At 38.7% G+C, this 19386-nt stretch overlaps 3 non-coding genes across 3 annotated transcripts; all 3 read right to left on the bottom strand.

Moving 5' to 3' along the window:
* Positions 1-224: 224 nt before the first annotated feature.
* LOC148549097 (small nucleolar RNA R71) lies at positions 225-332 on the bottom strand. Its single transcript, XR_015898297.1, has one exon. It is a non-coding gene; the product is annotated as a small nucleolar RNA R71 (small nucleolar RNA).
* Positions 333-9889: 9557 nt separating this feature from the next.
* On the bottom strand, positions 9890-9997 carry LOC148549096 (small nucleolar RNA R71). Its single transcript, XR_015897230.1, has one exon. It is a non-coding gene; the product is annotated as a small nucleolar RNA R71 (small nucleolar RNA).
* Positions 9998-18919: 8922 nt separating this feature from the next.
* On the bottom strand, positions 18920-19027 carry LOC148549095 (small nucleolar RNA R71). Its single transcript, XR_015897473.1, has one exon. It is a non-coding gene; the product is annotated as a small nucleolar RNA R71 (small nucleolar RNA).
* Positions 19028-19386: the final 359 nt, after the last annotated feature.

Here is a 19386-nt window from a genome sequence, read left to right as displayed (position 1 = left end):
CATTGGAAGATCCTCATCAGTTCTTAGCTGAATTCTTGTAAATCTGTGACACTGTTAAGACCAATGGGGTTAATCCCGAGGTCTACAGACTTATGCTTTTCCCCTTTGCTGTAAGAGACAGAGCTAGGACATGGATGGATTCACAACCTAAAGAAAGCCTAAACTCTTGGGAAAAGTTGGTCAATTCTTTCTTGGCCAAATTCTTTCCACCTCTAAAGTTGAGCAAGCTTAGAGTGGAAGTCCAAACCTTCAAATAGAAGGAAGGTGAATACCTCTATGAAGCTTGGGAAAGATACAAGCAATTGATCAGAAGGTGTCCTTCTGACATGCTTTCATAGTGGAGCATCTTATGTATATTCTATGATGGTCTGTCTGAATTGTCCAAGATGTCCTTGGACCACTCTGCTGTTGGATCTCTTCATCTGAAGAAAACGCCTGTAGAAGCCTAGGAACTCATTGAAATGGTTGCAAATAACCAGTTCATGTATACTTCTGAAAGAAATCCTGTGAATAATGGGATGACTCAGAAGAAAGGAGTTCTTGAGATTGATACTCCGAATGCCATATTGGCTCAGAATAAAATATTAACTCAGTAAGTCAATATGATTTCTCAGAATCTGACTGGAATGCAAGCTGCATCCGGCAGTGCTAAAGAGCCCTCCTCTAAAGGCGAAGCTTATGATCCTGAGAATCCTACAATGGAAGAGGTGAATTACATGGGAGAATCCTATGGAAACACTTACAATCCTTTATGGAGGAATCATCCTAATCTCTCATGGAAGGATCAACAGAAGACTCAACAAGGCTTCAATAATAATAATGGTCGGAGAATTTGGTTTGACAATAGCAAACCTTTTCCATCATCACCTCAGCAACAGACAGAGAATTCTAGGCAGAGCCTCTCTGACTTAGCAACCATAGTCTCTGATCTAACTAAGACCACTCACAGTTTCATGACTGAAACAAGGTCCTCCATTAGCAGTCTGGAGGCACAAGTGGGTCAGCTAAGTAAAAGAGTTACTAAAACTCCTCCTAGCACCCTCCCAAGCAATACAGAAGAGAATCTCAAGAGAGAGTGCAAGGCCATCAATATATCGAAAGTGGCCGAACCTATAGAGGAGGAGGAGGCAGTGATTTCTAGTGAAGAAGACCTCAATGGACGTTCACTGACCACTAAGGAGCTCCCTAATGAGGAATACCTTGTGTTTAAGGCTCAAGGATCTTCCTCTGTAACCATGGAGAAGAAGCATGAAAAACTTCTCTCAATACAGAGTCAAGCAGAGCCCCCACATTCAAACTTTAAGTTTGGTGTTGGAAGGCCACCATCATGCTCTAAGTATCTGTAAAGCTCTCTAAGAGCTCACTGTCAAGCTATTGACATTAAAGAAGTGCTTTTTGGGAGGCAACCCAATGTTATTTAATTATATTTATTTTTATAGACATTTGTTTTCCATTGCCATTTTATGTTTTCTTTAGGTTGATGATCATGTGGAGTTATAAAAATAGCTGTAGAATTAAAGCAAAATAAAAAATAGCATAAAAAATAACACACCTTGGAGGACAGGCTTACTGGCGTTTAAACGCCAGTAAGGATAGCAGAATGGGCGTTTAACGCCCATGCAGGCATCATTCTGGGCATTAAACGCCAGAATGGGCAGCATTCTGGGCGTTTAATGCCAGAAATGGCAGCATTCTGGGCATTCAGAAAAATGCCCAGTAAAGAAGGAATCCTGGCGTTTAACGCCTGCCAGGGTATCTGGCTGGGCATTGAACGCCCAAATAGGCAGTCCAGTGGGCGTTAAACGCCATAATGGATAGCATTCTGGGCGTTTAACGCCATGATGACACAAGGGAGGTAATTTTGTTTTCAATTCAATTTTTTTCAATTTTTCATGTTTTAATTCATAATTTTTTGCATCAAACATATTTTAAACGTTCATCTCTCAATTTCTATTTTCAAAAATTAATAATCTTTCCAATTCTTCTTAATTCTCTTTTTTATTCTTTTCAATTCCTTCCAAAACGTTTTCAAAACATACATATCTTTTCAAATTCTTTTCAACTCTTTTTAATTTTTCTTGTATACATTCATAACTTTTCAAAATTAATTGCATCATTCTTCTTCTACTCCCTTCTATCTCATTTTGCTCGAGGACGAGCAAACCTTTTAGGTTTGGTGTGAAAAAAAAAAGCTCAGCTTTTTGCTTTCCATAACTACTAATGGCACCTAAGGCTGGAGAAACCCCTAGGAAGAGGAAAGGAAAGGCAGTTGCTTCCAACTCCGATTCATGAGAGATGGAGAGATTCATCTCAAAAGCCCATCACTAGAAAAAGGATGGAGCAAACAATAGAGCTTGCTCATGGACCTCAACAAGAGCACTCCATTATCCTCTAGGAAATCAGAGAGGACCAAAAGGGCATGAGAGAGGAGCAACAAAGGCAAGGAAGAAACATAGAGGAGCTCAAACACTCAATAAGATCTTCAAGAGGAAGAACTAGCCGCCATCACTAAGGTGGACCCGTTCTTTAATTTCCTTGTTCTTATTTTCCTGTTTTTCGAATTCTATGCTTTATGTTTTGTCTATGTTTGTGTCTTTATTACATGATCATTAGTGTCTAGTGTCTATGTCTTAAAGCTATGAATGTCCTATGAATCCTTCACCTTTCTTAACTGAAAAATGTTTTATTTGCCAAAGAACAAGAAGTGCATGATTTCGAATTCTATCTTGAAATTAGTTTAATTATTTTGATGTGGTGGCAATACTTTTTGTTTTTTGAATGAATGCTTGAACAGTGCATATTTTTGAATTTGTTGTTTATGAATGTTAAAATTGTTGGATCTTGAAAGAATAATGAAAAAAAAGAGAAATGTTATTGATAATCTGAAAAATCATAAAATTGATTCTTGAAGCAAGAAAAAGCAGTGAAAAACAAAGCTTGCGAAAAAAAAAAAAGAAAAAGCAAGCAGAAAAAGCCAATTACCCTTTAAACCAAAAGGCAAGGGTAAAAAGGATCCAAGGCTTTGAGCATTAATGGATAGGAGGGCCCAAAGGAATAAAATCCTGGCCTAAGCGGCTAAATCAAGCTGTCACTAACCATGTGCTTGTTGCGTGAAGGTGTCAAGTGAAAAGCTTGAGACTAAGTTGTTAAAGTCATGGTCCAAAGCAAAAAGAGTGTGCTTAAGAGCCCTGGGCACCTCTAACTCGGAACTCTAGCAAAGCTGAGTCACAATCTGAGAAGGTTCACCCAGTTATGTGTCTGTGGCATTTATGTATCCGGTGGTAATACTGGAAATCAAAATGCTTAGGGTCATAGCCAAGACTCCTAAAGTAGCTGTGTTCAGGAATCAACATACTGAACTAAGAGAATCAATAAGACTATCTGAATTCTAAGTTCCTATGGATGCCAATCATTCTGAACTTCAGAGGATAAAGTGAGATGCCAAAACTGTTCAGAAGCAAAATGGCTACTAGCACTGCTCATCTAATTGGAACTAAGTTCATTGATAAGTTTGGAATTCATTGTATATTATCTTCTTTTTATCCTATTTTGTTTTTAGTTGCTTGGGGAGAAGCAACAATTTAAGTTTGGTGTTGTGATGAGCGGATAATTTATACCCTTTTTGGCATTGTTTTTACATAGTTTTTAGTATGTTTTAGTTACTTTTTATTATATTTTTATTAGTTTTTATTCAAAAATCATATTTCTGGACTTTACTATGAGTTTGTGTGTTTTTCTGTGTTTTCAGGAATTTTCTGGCTGAAATTGAGGGACCTGAGCAAAAATCTGATTCAGAGGCTGAAAAAGGACTGCAGATGCTGTTGGATTCTGACCCTTTTGTACTCGAAGTGGATTTTCTGGAGCTATAGAATCCCAATTAGCGTGCTCTCAATTGCGTTGGAAAGTAGACATCCTGGGCTTTCCAGAAATATATAATAGTCTATACTTTGCCCGAGATTTGATGGCCTAAACTGGCGCTCAAAGCCAGCCTAAAACTTCCTGGCGTAAAACGCCAGAACTGGCACCGGAATTGGAGTTAAACGCCCAAACTGGCATCCAAGCTGGCGTTTAACTCCAAGAATAGCCTATGCATGAAAAAGCTTCAATTCTCAGCCCAAGCACACACCATGTGCGCCCTAGAAGTGGATTTTTGCACTATCTACACTTAGTTACTCATTTTCTGTAAACCCTAGTTACTAGTTTAATATAAATAGAACTTTTTACTATTGTATTCGCATGCTATCATAGACCATTGTTCACGTTTTGGAGGCTGGCCTCACGGCCAAACCTAGACCTTGTTCACTTATGTATTTTCTACGATGGAGTTTCTACACCCCATAGATTAAGGTGTGGAGCTCTGCTGTTCTTCATGAATTAATGCAAGTACTATTTTTTTCTTTCAATTCATGCCTACTTCTTCTCCAAGATATACTCTTGTACTTAATTCAGTTAAGTCAGAATGAAGGGGTGACTCGTGACAATCACCCAATCTTCGTTACTCGCTTAGCCAAGAACCGCGTACCTGACAACCACAAAGCAGTCTACATGATGTTCAACGTAGTCATTGGACGACAGCCGGAGTATATTCTCTTGGGGATATAATACACGGACCGAGTCCGTGAGATTAGTATCTTCGTGGTATAGGCTAGAACCAATTGGCAGCATTCCTTGGATCCGGAAAGTCTAAATCTTGTCTGTAGTATTCCGAGTAGGATCTGGGAAAGGATGACTGTGACGAGCTTCAAACCTGCGAATGTTTGGCGCAGTGACAGTGTGCAAAAGGATCAATGGATCCTATTCTGACACTAGCGGAAACCGACAGATGATTAGCCATGCGGTAGCTGTACCTGGTATTTTTCATCCGAGATGAGAAATCCGATAGTTGATTAGCCGTGCAGAAACCGTAGAGGACCATTTTCACTGAGAGGATCCTACAGCTTGCCATGGAAGGGAGCACGCATGATTGGAAGAAGACAATAGAAAAGCAGATATTCAGAAGCAACAAAGCATCTGCACACGCTTATCTGAAATTTCCACCAATGAATTACATAAGTAACTTTATCTTATTTTATGTTTTATTTATCTTTTAATTATCAAAACCTCATAACCATTTGAATCTACCTGACTGAGATTTATAAGATGACCATAGCTTGCTTCAAGCCGACAATCTCCGTGGGATTGACCCTTACTCACGTAAGGTATTACTTGGACGACCCAGTGTACTTGCTGGTTAGTTGTGCGGAGTTGTGAAAAGTGTGAATCATGATTTCCCACACCACCGTGCCAGAGAAGAAAGATTTCCCCCTCACCACTTCACCACTCACCTTTGCCTTTCTCCACTTACCGTTACTCCTCTTCCCTACTCACTACTCATCACTCACCACTTCACCTTCGCTCACCACTCGTCTTTGTCGCTGCTCCTCATTCTCTTCACTTGCATTCACCTACCACTGTACTCATTGTCGCTGCACTTTCGTAGTCTCTGTGCTCACCGTCACCAGTCACGGACGTCATATTTGTGCTCACCGTTGCTGCTCAACCTCGTCATCTCTGCGCTATCTATTGCCTCCCACCCTTGTCGTTTCTGTGATGACCGTTGCCGTGCGCTTAGCATCGTCGTCTCTGCATTCAGCATCATTGATGAGCGGATAATTTATACGCTTTTTGGCATTGTTTTTAGTATGTTTTTAGTAGGATCTAGTTACTTTTAGGGATGTTTTCATTAGTTTTTATGTTAAATTCACATTTCTGGACTTTACTATGAGTTTGTGTGTTTTTCTGTGATTTCAGGTATTTTCTGGCTGAAATTGAGGGACTTGAGCAGAAATCAGATTCAGAGGTTGAAAAAGGACTGCTGATGCTGTTGGATTCTGACCTCCCTTCACTCAAAGTGGATTTTCTGGAGCTACAGAACTCGAAATGGCGCGCTTCCAATTGCGTTGGAAAGTAGACATCCAGGGCTTTCCATCAATATATAATAGTCTATACTTTGGCCAAGAATAGACGACATAAACTGGCGTTCAACGCCAGCCTTCTGCCCAAATCTGGCGTCCAGCGCCAGAAAAGGATCCAAAACCAGAGTTGAACGCCCAAACTGGCACAGAAACTGGCGTTCAACTCCACAAATGGCCTCTGCACGTGCTACACTTAAGCTCAGCCCAAACACACACCAAGTGGGCCCCGGAAGTGGATTTATGCATCAATTACTTACTCATGTAAACCCTAGTGACTAGTTTATTATAAATAGGACCTCTTACTATTGTATTAGTCGTCTTTTTGACCATCTTTGGATCCTGGATTGTATTTTGATCCTGTGATCACGTTTTAAGGGGCTGGCCATCTCGGCCATGCCTGGACCTTCACTTATGTATTTTCATACGGTAGAGTTTCTACACTCCATAGATTAAGGTGTGGAGCTCTGCTGTCCCTCAAAGATTAATGCAAAGTACTACTGTTTTCTATTCAATTCTTCTTATTTCGCTTCTAAGATATCCATTCGCACCCAAGAACGTGATGAAGGTGATGATTATGTGTGACGCTCATCATCCTTCTCCCTTATGAACGCGTGTCTGACAAACACTTCTGTTCTACATGAAATAAGCTAGAATGAGTATCTCTTAGATCTCCTAACCAGAATCTTCGTGGCGTAAGCTAGAATGATGGCGGCATTCAAGAGAATCCGGAAGGTCTAAACCTTGTCTGTGGTATTCTGAGTAGGATTCAATGATTGAATGACTGTGGCGAGCTTCAAACTCGCGAGTGCTGGGCGTTAGTGACAGACGCAAAAGGAGGGTGAATCCTATTCCAGCATGATCGGGAACCGACAGATGAATAGCCGTGCCGTGACAGGGTGCGTGAGCATATTATTCACTGAGAGGAGGGGATGTAGCCACTGACAACGGTGATGCCCTTGCATAAAGCCAGCCATGGAAAGGAGTAAGACTGATTGGATGAAGATAGCAGGAAAGCAGAGGTCCAGAGGAACGAAAAGCATCTCCATTCGCTTATCTGAAATTCCTACCAATGATTTACATAAGTATCTCTATCCCTATTTTATTATATAATATTCGAAAACACCATTATCACTTTATATCTGCCTGACTGAGATTTACAAGGTGACCATAGCTTGCTTCATACCAACAATCTCCGTGGGATTCGACCCTTACTCACGTAAGGTATTACTTGGACGACCCAGTGCACTTGCTGGTTAGTTGTATCGAAGTTGTGACAATTATGTATTGAGATCAGAGCACCAAGTTGCTCACGTTGCCAGGGATTGTTTGAGCCTGGACATCACAATTTCGTGCACCAAGTTTTTGGCGCCATTGCCGGGGATTTGTTTATTCCTGTTTGGCGCCAATAATCGTCTGAGTTTTCGGCAAGAGTTGTCAAAGATCCCAATCCCGGCAACAACACCAAGTTTTTGGCGCCGTTGCCGGGGATTGTTCGAGTTTGGACAACTGACGGCTCATCTTGTTGCTCAGATTAGGTATTTTTCTTTTCGTTTTGTTTTCAAAAATTTTTCAAAAATATTTCTAAAATTTTCTCATCTGTTTTCGAAATAAAATAAATAAAAATGTTTTTAAAAATTTATTCAAAATTTTTAAGAATGAATTCTAGTGTTTCATGAAGCATGTGAAGCCTGGCTGGCTGTAAAGCCATGTCTAAATTCAGTTGGACTGAGGCTTGCAATTTGTTATCAAGAGCAAATTAGTTGTTGCTCATCCACCTGCTGCTGATCCATGATCACCTGCTGAAGCTTGGCTGGCCATTGGCCATGTCTAGTGTTTTGGACTGGAGCTTTCTTTGAAAGCTTGGCTGGCTAGTGAGCCATGTCTAATTCCTGGACTGAAGCTTTAGACTAACATGGCAAGATTCCTGGAATTCATATTAAAAATTTTGGAATCCTTATTTTCCTTTTTCAATTAATTTTCGAAAATTCAAACAAAAAAAATTAGAAAATCATAAAAATCAAAAATATTTTTCTGTTTCTTGTTTGAGTCTTGAGTCATATCATAAGTTTGGTGTCACTTGCATATGCATCTTGCATTTTTCGAAAATTCATGCATTCATAGTGTTCTTCATGATCTTCAAGTTGTTCTTGGTAAGTCTTCTTGTTTGATCTTGATGATTTTTTGTTTTGTGTCTTTTCATGTTTATCATATGCATTCTTGAATTCTTAGTGCGTAAGCATTAAAGAATTCTAATTTTGGTGTCTTGCATGTTTTCTTTGCATTAAAAATTTTTCAAAAATATGTTCTTGATGTTCATCATGACATTCAAAGTGTTCTTGGTGTTCATCTTGACATTCATAGCATTCTTGCATGCATCACATGTTTTGATCTAAAAATTTCATGCATTGCATTTTTTTTTGTGTTTTTCTCTCTCATCATAAAAATTCAAAAATCAAAAAAATATCTTTCCCTTTTTTTCTCATCAAATTCGAAAATTTGGATTGACTTTTTCAAAAATTTTTTAAAATCAAATTGTTTCTCATGAGTCAAATCAAATTTTCAATTTGAAAATCTTATCTTTTTCAAAATCTTTTTCAAAAATCAAATCTTTTTCAAAATTCTTAGTTATTTTCGAAAATTCCAAAAATATTTTTCAAAAATCTTTTTCTTATTTTTATACCAAATTTTCGAAAATAACATAATCAATTAATGTTTTGATTCAAAAATTTGAAGTTTGTTACTTGCTTGTTAAGAAAGATTCAAACTTTAAGTTCTAGAATCATATCTTGTGATTTCTTATGAATCAAGTCATTAATTGTGATTTTAAAAATCAAATCTTTTTCAAAACTAATTTTATCATATCTTTTCAAAAATATCTTCTTATCTTATCTTTTTCAAAAATATCTTTTCAAAATATCTTTCCTAACCTCCTAACTACTTATCTTTTCAAAATTGGTTTTCAAAATTTGTTTCAACTAACTAACTAACTTTTTGTTTGTTTCTTAACTTTTTCAAAACCACCTAACTAATTCTCTCCTTCTAATTTTCAAAAATATCTCCCCCTTTTTCAAAAATTTCTTTTTATTAACTAATTATTTTTATTTTTAAATTTTAAAAATTTTTCGAAAATTTCTAACATTTTTCAAAAACCATTTTTCAAAAATCACTAACTCTTTTTCAAAATAATTTTCGAAAATTATACCTCCCCCATCCTATTCTATTTATTCATTCATATCCTAACATCTCATCTCACATCTCTTCCATCCGTACAGTTGTGCTTCTTCCTTTACATCACATTCTTTGTCCCCCCTCTTTTCTTCCACTCACAAAGGGATCCCTATACTGTGGTATAAAGGATCTCTATTATTATTATTATTTTTCTGTGCCTTCTTCTTTGTCATATGAGCAGGAACAAGGATAAGAACATTCTTGTGGAAGCAGATCCAGAACCTGAAAGGACTCTGAAGAGAAAATTAAGAGAAGCTAAAATACAGCAATCCAGAGATAACCTTTCAGAAATTTTCGAACAGGAAGAGAAGATGGCAGCCGAAAATAATAATAATGTAAGGAAGATGCTTGGTGACTTTACTGCACCTAATTCCAATTTACATGGAAGAAGCATCTCCATTCCGGCCATTGGAGCAAACAACTTTGAGCTGAAACCTCAATTAGTTTCTCTGATGCAGTAGAACTGCAAGTTTCATGGACTTCCATCTGAAGATCCTTCTCAGTTCTTGACTGAATTCTTGCAGATATGTGATACTGTTAAGACTAATGGAGTAGATCCTGAAGTCTACAGGCTCATGCTTTTCCCTTTTGCTGTAAGAGACAGAGCTAGATTATGGTTGGATTCTCAACCCAAAGACAGCCTGAACTCTTGGGATAAGCTGGTCACGGCTTTCTTAGTCAAGTACTTTCCTCCTCAAAAGCTGAGCAAGCTTAGAGCTGATGTTCAAACCTTCAGACAGAAAGAAGGTGAATCCCTCTATGAAGCTTGGGAAAGATACAAATAGTTGACCAAAAAGTGTCCTTCTGACATGCTTTCAGAATGGACCATCCTGGATATATTCTATGATGGTTTATCTGAGCTATCAAAGATGTCACTGGACACTTCTGCAGGTGGATCCATTCACCTAAAGAAAACGCCTGCAGAAGCTCAAGAACTCATTGACATGGTTGCTAATAACCAGTTCATGTACACTTCTGAAAGGAATCCTGTGAGCAATGGGACGCCTATGAAGAAGGGAGTTCTTGAAGTTGATACTCTGAATGCCATATTGGCTCAGAACAAAATATTGACTCAGCAAGTCAATATGATTTCTCAGAGTCTGCATGGAATGCAAGCTGCATCCAACAGTACTCAAGGGGCATCTTCTGAAGAAGAAGCCTATGATCCTGAGAACCCTGCAATAGCAGAGGTGAATTACTTAGGTGAACCTTATGGAAACACCTATAACTCAACATGGAGAAATCATCCAAATTTCTCATGGAAGGATCAAAAGCCCCAACAAGGCTTTAATAATGGTGGAAGAAACAGGTTTAGCAATAGCAAGCCTTTTCCATCATCAACTCAGCAACAGACAGAGAACTCTGAACAAAATGCTTCTAATTTAGCAAATCTAGTCTCTGATCTATCTAAGGCCACTGTAAGTTTCATGAATGAAACAAGGTCTTCCATTAGAAATTTGGAAGCACAAGTGGGCCAGCTGAGTAAAAGGATCACTGAAATCCCTCCTAGTACTCTCCCAAGCAATACAGAAGAGAACCCAAAAGGAGAGTGCAAGGCCATTGACATAAGCGCCATGGCTGAACCTGTGAGGAGAGGAGAGGACGTGAATCCCAAGGAGGAAGACCTCCTGGGACGTCCAGTGATCAATAAGGAGCTTCCCTCTGAGGAACCAAAGGACTCTAAGGCTCATCTAGAGACCATAGAGATTCCATTGAACCTCCTTATGCCCTTCATGAGCTCTGATGAGTATTCCTCCTCTGAAGAGAATGAGGATGTTACTGAAGAGCAAACTGCCAAGTTTCTTGGTGCAATCATGAAGCTGAATGCCAAATTATTTGGCATTGATACTTGGGAAGTTGAACCTCCCTTGTTCATCAATGAACTAAGTGATCTGGATCAACTGACATTGCCTCAGAAGAGACAGGATCCTGGAAAGTTCATAATCCCTTGTACCATAGGCACCATGATCTTTAAGGCTCTGTGTGACCTTGGTTCAGGAATAAACCTCATGCCCCTCTCTGTAATAGAGAAACTGGGAATCTATGGGGTGCAAGCTGCTAAAATCTCACTAGAGATGGCAGACAGCTCAAGAAGACAGGCTTATGGACAAGTAGAAGATGTATTAGTAAAGGTTGAGGGCCTTTACATACCTACTGATTTCATAGTCCTGGACACTGGAAAGGAAGAGGATGAATCCATCATCCTAGGAAGACCTTTCCTGGCCACAGCAAGAGCTGTGATTGATGTTGACAGAGGTGAAATAGTCCTTCAATGGAATGAGAACTCCCTTGTATTCAAAACTCAAGGATCTCCCTCTGCAACCATGGAGAGGAAGCTTGAAAAGCTTCTCTCAAAGCAGAGTCAACCAGAGCCCCCACAGTCAAACTCTAAGTTTGGTGTTGGGAGGCCACAACCAAACTCTAAGTTTGGTGTTGGAGAGTTTCAACAAAGCTCTGCACATCTGTGAGGCTCCATGAGAGCCCACTGTCAAACTATTGACATTAAAGAAGCGCTTGTTAGGAGGCAACCCAATGTTTATCTAATTCTTATTTTTATTGTTTTTTGTGTTTTCTTAGGTTCATGATCATGTGGAGTCACAAAATAAATAGAAAAATTGAAAACGGAATCAAAAACAGCAGAAGAAAAATCGCACCCTGGAGGAGCATCTGTCTGGCGTTCAGCGCCAGAACAGAGCATGGTTCTGGCGCTGAACGCCCAGAGTTGGATACAAAGGCATTTTTACATGCCTAAGGGGTGCAGGGATGTAAATCCTTGAAAACCTCAGGATCTGTGGACCCCACAGGATCCCCACCTACCTCCACTCACTTCTTCTCACCACTCTCTTTCACACAACCCCATAAACACTCTTCCCTAAAAACCCCTCACCAATCACCTCAATCTCTCTTCCCCACTAAACCTTCACCACTCACATCCACCCACTCTTCCCAATAAACCTACCTTATAAACTCCACCTACCTTCAAAATTCAAAACCAATTTCCCACCCAAACCCACCCATATGGCCGAACCAATACCCCACCTCCCTACCCTATATAAAGCCATCCATTCTTCTTCAAATTCACACAACACACCCCTCTACACTCCTCTTGGCCGAAACCACATTTCCCTCTCCCTCTCCATATTTCTTCTTCTTCTTCTTCTATTCTTTTGTTTATTGCTCGAGGGCGAGCAATATTCTAAGTTTGGTGTGGTAAAAGCATAGCTTTTTTGTTTTTCCATTACCATTGATGGCATCTAAGACCGGAGAATCCTCTAGAAGAGGGAAAGGGAAGACAAAAGCTTCCACATCCGAGTCATGGGAGATGGAAAGGTTCATCTCCAAAGCCCATCAAGACCACTTCTATGATGTTGTGGCCAAGAAGAAGGTGATCCCTGAGGTCCCTTTTAAACTCAAAAGAAATGAGTATCCGGAGATCCGACATGAAATTCAAAGAAGAGGTTGGGAAGTTCTAACAAATCCCATCCAACAAGTCGGCATCCTAATGGTTCAAGAGTTCTATGCCAATGCATGGATCACCAAGAACCATGATCAAAGTAAGAACCCGGATCCAAAGAACTATGTTACAATGGTTCGGGGGAAATACTTAGATTTTAGTCCGGAAAATGTGAGGTTGGCGTTCAACTTGCCATACATGGAAGAGAACGCACGCCCCTACATAAGGAGAGTCAACTTTGATCAAAGGTTGGACCAAGTCCTTATGGACATATGTGTAGAAGGAGCTCAATGGAAGATTGACTCCAAAGGCAAGCCGGTTCAACTAAGAAGATTGGACCTCAAGCCTATAGCTAGAGGATGGTTGGAGTTTATTCAATGCTCAATCATTCCCACTAGCAACCGGTCTGAAGTTACTATAGACCGGGCCATCATGATCCATAGCATCATGATTGGAGAAGAGGTGGAAGTTCATGAGATTATACCTCAAGAACTCTACAAGGTGGCTGACAAGTCCTCCACCATGGCAAGGTTAGCCTTTCCTCACCTCATTTGCCACCTATGCAATTCAGCTGGGATTGACATAGAGGGAGATATCCTCATTAAAGAGGAAAAGCCCATCACTAAGAAAAAGATGGAGCAAGCAAGAGAGCCCAGTCATGGAGCTCAAGAGGCGCAAGAAGCTCATCACCATGAGATTCCGGAAATGCCTCAAATGCACTTTCCTCCACAAAACTATTGGGAGCACATCAACACCTCCCTAGAAGAATTGAGTTCCAATATGGGACAACTAAGGGTGGAACATTAAGAGCACTCCATCAGGCTTCATGAAATAAGAGAAGATCAAAAAGCAATGAGGGAGGAGCAACAAAGACAAGGAAGAGACATAGAAGAACTCAAGGACATCATTGGTTCCTCAAGAAGGAAACGCCACCATCACTAAGGTGGATTCATTCCTTGTTCTTCTTTCTTCTGTTTTTCGTTTTCTATGTTATGTGCTTATCTATGTTTGTGTCTTCATTACATGATCATTAGTAGTTAGTAACTTTGTCTTAAAGATATGAATGTCCTATGAATCTATCACCTCTCTTAAATGAAAAATGTTTTAATTCAAAAGAACAAGAAGTACATGAGTTTTGAATTTATCCTTGAACTTAGTTTAATTATATTGATGTGGTGACAATGCTTCTTGTTTTCTGAATGTATGCTTGAACAGTGCATATGTATTTTGAAGTTGTTGTTTAAGAATGTTAAATATGTTGGCTCTTGAAAGAATGATGACTAGGAGACATGTTATTTGATAATCTGAAAAATCATAAAAATGATTCTTGAAGCAAGAAAAAGCAGCACAAAAAACAAAGCTTGCAGAAAAAAAAAAAAAGAAAAAGCAAGCAGAAAAAGCCAATAACCCTTAAAACCAAAAGGCAAGGGCAAATAAAAAGGATCCCAAGGCTTTGAGCATCAGTGGATAGGAGGGCCTAAAGGAATAAAATCCTGGTCTAAGCGGCTAAACCAAGCTGTCCCTAACCATGTGCTTGTGGCGTGTAAGTGTCAAGTGAAAACTTGAGACTGAGCGGTTAAAGTCAAGGTCCAAAGCAAAAAAAAAAAAGAGTGTGCTTAAGAACCCTGGACACCTCTAATTGGGGACTCTAGCAAAGTTGAGTCACAATCTGAAAAGGTTCACCCAATTATGTGTCTGTGGCATTTATGTATCCGGTGGTAATACTGGAAAACAAAGTGCTTAGGGCCACGGCCAAGACTCATAAAGAAGCTGTGTTCAAGAATCATCATACTGAACTAGGAGAGTCAATAACACTATTCGAAATCTGAAGTTCCTATAGATGCCAATCATTCTGAACCTCAATGGATAAAGTGAGATGCCAAAACTATTCAAGAGGCAAAAAGCTATAAGTCCCGCTCATATGATTGCAGCTATGTTTCATTGATAGTTTGGAATTTATAGTATATTCTCTTCTTTTTATCCTATTTGATTTTCAGTTGCTTGGGGACAAGCAACAATTTAAGTTTGGTGTTGTGATGAGCGGATAATTTATACGCTTTTTGGCATTGTTTTTAGTATGTTTTTAGTAGGATCTAGTTACTTTTAGGGATGTTTTCATTAGTTTTTATGTTAAATTCACATTTCTGGACTTTACTATGAGTTTGTGTGTTTTTCTGTGATTTCAGGTATTTTCTGGCTGAAATTGAGGGACTTGAGCAGAAATCAGATTCAGAGGTTGAAAAAGGACTGCTGATGCTGTTGGATTCTGACCTCCTTGCACTCAAAGTGGATTTTCTGGAGCTACAGAACTCGAAATGGCGCGCTTCCAATTGCGTTGGAAAGTAGACATCCAGGGCTTTCCAGCAATATATAATAGTCCATACTTTGGCCAAAAATAGACGACGTAAACTGGCGTTCAACGCCAGCCTTTTGCCCAAATCTGGCGTCCAGCGCCAGAAAAGGATCCAAAACCAGAGTTGAACGCCCAAACTGGCACAGAAACTGGCGTTCAACTCCACAAATGGCCTCTGCACGTGCTACACTTAAGCTCAGCCCAAACACACACCAAGTGGGCCCCGGAAGTGGATTTATGCATCAATTACTTACTCATGTAAACCCTAGTGACTAGTTTATTATAAATAGGACCTCTTACTATTGTATTAGTCGTCTTTTTGACCATCTTTGGATCCTGGATTGTATTTTGATCCTGTGATCACGTTTTAGGGGGCTGGCCATCTCGGCCATGCCTGGACCTTCACTTATGTATTTTCATACGGTAGAGTTTCTACACTCCATAGATTAAGGTGTGGAGCTCTGCTGTCCCTCAAAGATTAATGCAAAGTACTACTGTTTTCTATTCAATTCTTCTTATTTCACTTCTAAGATATCCATTCGCACCCAAGAACGTGATGAAGGTGATGATTATGTGTGACGCTCATCATCCTTCTCCCTTATGAACGCGTGTCTGACAAACACTTCTGTTCTACATGAAATAAGCTAGAATGAGTATCTCTTAGATCTCCTAACCAGAATCTTCGTGGCGTAAGCTAGAATGATGGCGGCATTCAAGAGAATCCGGAAGGTCTAAACCTTGTCTGTGGTATTCTGAGTAGGATTCAATGATTGAATGACTGTGACGAGCTTCAAACTCGCGAGTGCTGGGCGTTAGTGACAGACGCAAAAGGAGGGTGAATCCTATTCCAGCATGATCGGGAACCGACAGATGAATAGCCGTGCCGTGACAGGGTGCGTGAGCATATTATTCACTGAGAGGAGGGGATGTAGCCACTGACAACGGTGATGCCCTTGAATAAAGCCAGCCATGGAAAGGAGTAAGACTGATTGGATGAAGATAGCAGGAAAGCAGAGGTCCAGAGGAACGAAAAGCATCTCCATTCGCTTATCTGAAATTCCTACCAATGATTTAAAAAAGTATCTTTATCCTTATTTTATTATATAATATTCGAAAACACCATTATCACTTTATATCTGCCTGACTGAGATTTACAAGGTGACCATAGCTTGCTTCATACCAACAATCTCCGTGGGATTCGACCCTTACTCACGTAAGGTATTACTTGGACGACCCAGTGCACTTGCTGGTTAGTTGTATCGAAGTTGTGACAATTATGTATTGAGATCAGAGCACCAAGTTGCTCACGTTGCCAGGGATTTTTTGAGCCTGGACATCACAATTTCGTGCACCAAGTTTTTGGCGCCGTTGCCGGGGATTTGTTTATTCCTGTTTGGCGCCAATAATCGTCTGAGTTTTCGGCAAGAGTTGTCAAAGATCCCAATCCCGGCAACAACACCAAGTTTTTGGCGCCGTTGCCGGGGATTGTTCGAGTTTGGACAACTGACGGCTCATCTTGTTGCTCAGATTAGGTATTTTTCTTTTCGTTTTGTTTTCAAAAATTTTTCAAAAATATTTCTAAAATTTTCTCATCTGTTTTCAAAAAAAATAAATAAAAATGTTTTCAAAAATTTATTCAAAATTTTTAAGAATGAATTCTAGTGTTTCATGAAGCATGTGAAGCCTGGCTGGCTGTAAAGCCATGTCTAAATTCAGTTGGACTGAGGCTTGCAATTTGTTATCAAGAGCAAATTAGTTGTTGCTCATCCACCTGCTGCTGATCCATGATCACCTGCTGAAGCTTGGCTGGCCATTGGCCATGTCTAGTGTTTTGGACTGGAGCTTTCTTTGAAAGCTTGGCTGGCTAGTGAGCCATGTCTAATTCCTGGATTGAAGCTTTAGACTAACATGGCAAGATTCCTGGAATTCATATTAAAAATTTTGGAATCCTTATTTTCCTTTTTCAATTAATTTTTGAAAATTCAAACAAAAAAAATTAGAAAATCATAAAAATCAAAAATATTTTTCTGTTTCTTGTTTGAGTCTTGAGTCATATCATAAGTTTGGTGTCACTTGCATATGCATCTTGCATTTTTCGAAAATTCATGCATTCATAGTGTTCTTCATGATCTTCAAGTTGTTCTTGGTAAGTCTTCTTGTTTGATCTTGATGATTTTTTGTTTTGTGTCTTTTCATGTTTATCATATGCATTCTTGAATTCTTAGTGCGTAAGCATTAAAGAATTCTAATTTTGGTGTCTTGCATGTTTTCTTTGCATTAAAAATTTTTCAAAAATATGTTCTTGATGTTCATCATGACATTCAAAGTGTTCTTGGTGTTCATCTTGACATTCATAGCATTCTTGCATGCATCACATGTTTTGATCTAAAAATTTCATGCATTGCATTTTTTTTGTGTTTTTCTCTCTCATCATAAAAATTCAAAAATCAATAAAATATCTTTCCCTTTTTCTCTCATCAAATTCAAAAATTTGGATTGACTTTTTCAAAAATTTTTTAAAATCAAATTGTTTCTCATGAGTCAAATCAAATTTTCAATTTGAAAATCTTATCTTTTTCAAAATCTTTTTCAAAAATAAAATCTTTTTCAAAATTCTTAGTTATTTTCGAAAATTCCAAAAATATTTTTCAAAAATCTTTTTCTTATTTTTATACCAAATTTTCGAAAATAACATAATCAATTAATGTTTTGATTCAAAAATTTGAAGTTTGTTACTTGCTTGTTAAGAAAGATTCAAACTTTAAGTTCTAGAATCATATCTTGTGATTTCTTATGAATCAAGTCATTAATTATGATTTTAAAAATCAAATCTTTTTCAAAACTAATTTTATCATATCTTTTCAAAAATATCTTCTTATCTTATCTTTTTCAAAAATATCTTTTCAAAATATCTTTCCTAACCTCCTAACTACTTATCTTTTCAAAATTGGTTTTCAAAATTTGTTTCAACTAACTAACAAACTTTTTGTTTGTTTCTTAACTTTTTCAAAACCACCTAACTAATTCTCTCCTTCTAATTTTCGAAAATATCTCCCCCTTTTTCAAAAATTTCTTTTTATTAACTAATTATTTTTATTTTTAAATTTTAAAAATTTTTCAAAAATTTCTAACATTTTTCAAAAACCATTTTTCAAAAATCACTAACTCTTTTTCAAAATAATTTTCGAAAATTATACCTCCCCCATCCTATTCTATTTATTCATTCATATCCTAACATCTCATCTCACATCTCTTCCATCCGTACAGTTGTGCTTCTTCCTTTACATCACATTCTTTGTCCCCCCTCTTTTCTTCCACTCACAAAGGGATCCCTATACTGTGGTATAAAGGATCTCTATTATTATTATTATTTTTCTGTGCCTTCTTCTTTGTCATATGAGCAGGAGCAAGGATAAGAACATTCTTGTGGAAGCAGATCCATAACCTGAAAGGACTCTGAAGAGAAAATTAAGAGAAGCTAAAATACAGCAATCCAGAGATAACCTTTCAGAAATTTTCGAACAGGAAGAGAAGATGGCAGCCGAAAATAATAATAATGTAAGGAAGATGCTTGGTGACTTTACTGCACCTAATTCCAATTTACATGGAAGAAGCATCTCCATTCCGGCCATTGGAGCAAACAACTTTGAGCTGAAACCTCAATTAGTTTCTCTGATGCAGCAGAACTGCAAGTTTCATGGACTTCCATCTGAAGATCCTTCTCAGTTCTTGACTGAATTCTTGCAGATATGTGATACTGTTAAGACTAATGGAGTAGATCCTGAAGTCTACAGGCTCATGCTTTTCCCTTTTGCTGTAAGAGACAGAGCTAGATTATGGTTGGATTCTCAACCCAAAGACAGCCTGAACTCTTGGGATAAGCTGGTCACGGCTTTCTTAGCCAAGTACTTTCTTCCTCAAAAGCTGAGCAAGCTTAGAGCTGATGTTCAAACCTTCAGACAGAAAGAAGGTGAATCCCTCTATGAAGCTTGGGAAAGATACAAACAGTTGACCAAAAAGTGTCCTTCTGACATGCTTTCAGAATGGACCATCCTGGATATATTCTATGATGGTTTATCTGAGCTATCAAAGATGTCACTGGACACTTTTGCAGGTGGATCCATTCACCTAAAGAAAACGCCTGCAGAAGCTCAAGAACTCATTGACATGGTTGCTAATAACCAGTTCATGTACACTTCTGAAAGGAATCCTGTGAGCAATGGGACGCCTATGAAGAAGGGAGTTCTTGAAGTTGATACTCTGAATGCCATATTGGCTCAGAACAAAATATTGACTCAGCAAGTCAATATGATTTCTCAGAGTCTGCATGGAATGCAAGCTGCATCCAACAGTACTCAAGAGGCATCTTCTGAAGAAGAAGCCTATGATCCTGAGAA

Source organism: Arachis ipaensis, chromosome B8, assembly GCF_059453495.1.
Source record: "Arachis ipaensis isolate K30076 ecotype BB chromosome B8, ASM5945349v1, whole genome shotgun sequence".
In the NCBI taxonomy this organism is placed as follows: Eukaryota; Viridiplantae; Streptophyta; class Magnoliopsida; order Fabales; family Fabaceae; genus Arachis; species Arachis ipaensis.
The sequence above is the reverse complement of the archived record's forward strand: the minus strand, read 5'-3'. Positions and strand labels throughout refer to the sequence as shown.